Source organism: Lissotriton helveticus, chromosome 2_1 (assembly GCF_964261635.1).
Source record: "Lissotriton helveticus chromosome 2_1, aLisHel1.1, whole genome shotgun sequence".
NCBI lineage: Eukaryota > Metazoa > Chordata > Amphibia > Caudata > Salamandridae > Lissotriton > Lissotriton helveticus.
The window spans coordinates 1,834,071,574-1,834,077,178 of NC_136059.1; the positions used below are offsets into that span (position 1 = coordinate 1,834,071,574).

The 5,605-nt window shown below is 40.9% G+C and overlaps 1 pseudogene; it reads right to left on the reverse strand.

Annotated features, from left to right (window-relative positions):
- Positions 1 to 654: 654 nt before the first annotated feature.
- On the reverse strand, positions 655 to 1,449 carry LOC144819947 (large ribosomal subunit protein uL2 pseudogene; annotated as a pseudogene).
- Positions 1,450 to 5,605: the final 4,156 nt, after the last annotated feature.

Consider the following 5,605-nt stretch of genomic DNA (forward strand, 5'->3'; position numbering starts at 1 on the left):
CGATGATACATCAGAGCAGACGACTATACACACCGTTCTGTTCTGTAAGTTTTATCATGTTCATCGGAAACTCTGGTTGTTACCTTTGTTAAAACAGTGGGGTATTAGGCAATGTCGCCCAGCTATGTTGGGACTGCAGTTTTTAGAGTCTGAATGTATTTGTTATCACGTCGTCAATTTTTTTAAATGTATTTTTAAACATAGAACAAATTTGTAAAGAATCTTTCTTACTTATGAATTCGATAATTTTTATTGTTGTCCAGATAGTGATCTTCAATGCTAGTGTGCAAACCTTATTTTTAAATTGTAATGATTGTGTATTACTTGTTAATATGTTTTTTTTATCTGACTGTAACACTGCTTTTATGGTTTTCTATTTTGCAAAACCGAATAAAGAAATATATATATATACATATATATGGTGACAAAATAAAAAGCATGTCATAAAAATGAAAGTCAACACATGAATACTAAGGAAATGACATTTAGAAAAATCTAAATTAAGACAACAAGACAACGGTGCACCTCTCTACTTGTTATCATCTCTTCCTCTTGCTGGCCAGTAGTATCTAATAGTGGCAGGTTATGGATGAGCAGTGCACCGAACTCTATTGACTTTGTGAGTGAGGTTCTTTCACTATAGCACACTGATGGTTTTTTTTTTCTTTCTTTCAAATGGTTTATTTTTTTTGCAAAACAGACTGTAGCTTAGTTTTCCTTTTCCTGCGCTGTCTTTGTACCACGCAGTCTGCCAGTACACCGAGCAGCAATAAGACCAAATTTGCGTCCAGCTGGGGCCTCTCTCCTGAGGGTTGAAGGCTTACCAATATGTTGATGGTTACTACCACCAAAGGGATGTTCAACAGGGTTCATAGCCACACCACAGACACGTGGCCAGCAGTTTCGCTTAGCCTTGTATTTATGGTAAGCACGACCTGCCTTTAGGATTGGTTTGTCAATTCGACCACCACCAGCAACAACACCGACAATAGCCCTGTTTGCAGAGGAGACAACCTTCTTAGAACCTGAAAGAAGCTTAACCCGTGTTTTCTTAGTTTCAGGATTGTGAGAGATTACTGTAGCATAGTTTCCAGAAGCACGGGCCAGCTTAGCTCGATCAGCTGGCTTCTCTTCAGGCATGGTTCCAACAGGGAGGACATTGCCAATATTCAACTGGGCTTTCTTGCCACAGTAGACAAACTGCCCCGTGTGAATACCCTCAGCAGCAATAAATAGTTCGTCCTTTTCTTGAAGCAGTAAGGATCTCGGAATGTCACCTTTGCCAAAGGGGCACCACGACCAGGATTGTGCACAATATCCTTTACAATGCCTTTGATGTAGCCATGTCTCTCCGCGAAATCCACAGCCCTGAGCTTGGCCGGGCCCTTCCTGTGTTTCACATGAGCCTTGAAGACGGACCTCGTGCTGACCCCTGATCACTCGCCTCATGGGCGAGTGATCAGGGGTCACTGATGTTTTAAGTGTATATTTTATTATTTTTACATTATATGTGCTCTTTACAACCAGTTTTTTTCTAAATAGCCTATGGCAGGCAGACAGACAGGGAGAAGCAATAAGAAATTAAGTATAAAACAGATCTGGATACTAAGCATCATTTAATCAATTACACCAGTCAGAGAGATATGGCCAGGTTAAATGTTCCTGGTGGTCCTTATCTTGTTTCTGTCTACGAGAATAAAAGGTACCTGCAAGAAACTGGACACTTCAAATCACTAAAGCTGCTATATACACATTAGGACCGATTACATCCATTACAAGTCATGTGTATAGCATCAAACAGGATAGGCAGAGGCCAATCAAAAAATCACCAACAGTCCAAAGATTAGTCCACATATTCACCCCATCTTAGCAGGCCACATTGGTTAGGATATATATTAACAACAAGAGAGTAAGGATTATTATAGGTCACTCCTATATCCCTGATAAGTATACAACAACAACTAAAGAGTGACTCTAAGGTGCTGTAATCATATTACTACACCAAACAACCAAGAAAAACTCAAACCATAAGTGAAGAGACGTTTGTCAAGGAACCCAAAAAGTGGTATACACACGGCGAAAAATATACCTTATTGGTAAGAAGAACCCTCACTCACCCTAGTGGTGACATGCTTCATCATAGGGTTCCCACTGGAGGAACCGAATGTTCCTCCAGTGTGCTTCTACGCCTGATTTACAGCGGAGCTGGTTGTTGTGAAAAAGGGTTTTTCGTGAGGCTCCCCTCCCGCAACCTACTTCATTTGCTTCCGTTGCCCGAATGATCATCATTCGGGCGGCGGAAGCGAACGAAGTAGGTTGCGGGAGGGGAGCCGTTACTGAAACATGTCGACCTTCACCTTTGGAGATACCAGGGGTCAATAAAATAGCCCCTAAGGTATCCAGTACACATTTTTATTGATACTACCTGACCTGTGAATAAAATTATTTTGAGTACAGCTAGTATTTTTTAACCTCACTACTCACTACACACTGAACACACACGAAAAACCCTTTTCACAACAACCAGCTCCGCTCCAGACAGCTACAGTGTTACAAAGTCACCCACACATTTTATAACTGCATCTTAAAAAGGAGACAGAACATAAATCAATATCTATCTGGACAACTGAACTGCAGGCACAATTAATTAAATTATTTAAAACTACAAAAAGTGCAGTTTGGAACACTTCTAGCATTGAAGAAGGAACTATTTTTTTAGCATGTGCAAACAATGTGCACAGGCTTTGTACAGTCACTCAAAGAGAAGGGAGCCATTGAGTAACGTGGGCTGACCAATTGCCTCATGCGTATGCTGTGGTGGGTGGAATCAAAATGTGAATGACAATTTAAAATACCAATAAATGAAGCCTGCTGACCAAAACCCCTATATTATATATATTATATATGATGGATTCTTTAACCCCTTGCCTGCACTGAACGTTCCGCGCTAGTGCGGAACATTCTATTGCGCGGGCTGGGCCACGACGTCCAACGGACGTGCGCAGCACTACCGAGGTAGAGCACGCGACGTCCGTTGGACGTCAGCAGCAGCGATGGGGTTAAATAATTACCTGATGCAACAGCTAAAGATGTGTCAAAGACCAGATCTAAAACTAGAGCATCTAAGGGCCACACTAAATAGGGTGGGCTATTAATGCAATTAAGTGGAGCTTTGACCTGGAAAGGTCTCCGATGACTGATTCCGTTGCCGCTCCATCAGGGGTAACCCCAAGGGTCTCTACCTCAAGGCTGGGAACCCCGAATATGGTGGTGTGTGAGAACCACAGATTTGTGGCAGTTCTCTGAAGTCCCCAATCTCAAAATAAGCCTCCTGAATAATTAATCAATTTCATAACTGTCTGTATAAGTGGCTGCTCTCTTTCTTTTAAGAAAATTGTGTGACATTCTCCTATGAGCCACTGTCCGCAACAATAGTCAGCTAAGTCTTTTAGGCTCTTCAGTGGAGGTTTTAGCTGGTAATTCGTCATCAAAGACCTTCACCGAGGTATAGCACTAACTGAAAAGCGAATTTTCAGTTATGGATGGAATCCTTAATCTTAAGAACCATGGAGAACATGAGGTAGAAGATGAATGTGACCTCGCCAATCTTCCTAAAAAGCTAATAGTAGGAAATTGAAAGTCTATGAACTGATATCGATTTATATGAAGGAAAACACACAGTGTGGAATGCGTGGCTTCCTTTGATGGAAACTTGATAGTTCTGTTTTGCTGCTGATGTGAAGTGCTTCCACACATCAAACAGTCTCTGTCCATTGCGTTTCATTTTGCAGGAAGTAGATGTGCTCAGGTCTGAAGTAGCTGGCCTCAGAAGAAGTTACACAATTGCCATTGATGTCTACATAAAATTACTCCAAAGTGAGATGCATGTTGAGGAAATGACAAGACTCAACTGAAAACAAGTTTGCCTGAACATCAATTGCCTCTTCTTTATAAACCTATTGTGTTCAACATATTCAGAAAACACGAACTCATATTTAGGTACAATAAAGCTGCCACGTCAAAATATTTTCTGAATACACATACCATGTGTATCTGAACGTGCACTCTTTATGGGTATTTGTAAAGAAAACATCTGTCATTCCTATCTTTTGAATAAATAAATCAACGAGGCAACTCTAAATTTGAACCTTGTTTAGCACAAAGTTGTATTGTTCGTTTTGATACGTCTGCTCAGGATATTAAGGATATTGCAATGTTTCATTTAGAAATGTAAAATGACCTCTTTGTGAAACATTCATTTTCATAAAAAAACAAATATCTTTTTACTTTGCTGCCTGTCAGAAGTAACATGGGGCCATATTATCAAGAAAGGGCGATACATTATCGCCGCTTTTATCAGCAGGAAACTGCGGCTAAAGCAGCGATAATGGGCTTGATAATATGCCCTTGTGAATTCCCATAGAAGCCCAGGTTAACACCAGAACCTAGGCTTCTATGGGAATTCACAAGGGCATATTATCAAGCCCATTATCGCCGCTTTAGCGGCAGTTTCCTGCCGATAAAAGCGGCGATAATGTATCAGCCTTTCTTGATCATATGGCACCTATAGTCTCTGTATTCTCGAAACGGAGTATAAGGCATCGGCCACTTTGTTTTCATGCATGAAACTGCAGCATGAAAGGATCTCATCACTGCTGAAGTTTGGATTCTGAGTCAGTTCCATCTGCTCGAGATTGTTGTTAGGGTAAATATGCTGAGGTTAAAGACTGGCTTACACAACACCTACACACTCATTCACATTTCACACGTTCTTGACCTTTAAAGTGAAATTTTCAAATTGTATTAAATTATTCATATACTAACTTGTATTTGAAAGACATTTTGGGGCATATCTATCAATATGTCAGGCAACGCAGCCCAGCAAGATAATATTACAGCACATTCTTGCCTTCTCCCAGTGCTGGTGCACAGTGTGCTGCCTAGCACCAATGCAGGAACCATTGCACCATAGAAAAAGTGTGCTTCTGATGTAAGCAGGATTGTTTTAGTGCAGGAAGAGGCACTTTTAACACAAAAACAATCCCCTAAGACATTGTCCATTCTGCAGCACCCATAGAAAGAGGAAGTAATGAGGAGAAATACTGATATTTTTCCTTGTTATGTCCCACCAGGGAAGGTGTAGCATTCTGATGCATGAACAGGTTTACTAGTATTGGTAAATCTGGGAATGCTTCAAAATCCATGGGTGGATGCATGGGGACACCCGCACTCCACCCACGGCGCGCCTTTCTAGCACAGAGTAACGCAATGCAGCAATTCAAACTGAGCTGCTTTACTCTGGAGTTATCAAGCCACTTGGGCCACTCAAGGTGGCCATGCGTGGCTTGATAAATCCTACTTACGTTTTGAGTTGCACTTGCGCATTCTTGCATGGCCCAAGGGCGATGCAAACCCACATATGTATGCTCCCAAGTTCTTTTAATTGCATTGTCCATTTTCCTCGGTATTTATTCTATTCTTTTAATAGAAAAGAAAAATGCTTGAAACTGAAGGATATTAAGTTTGAATTGCTTTAGACTAATCTCAGTGGCTTTCCTATCAAACTATAATATAATTATGAACAGCAGAGCTGGCTTCAATTTCA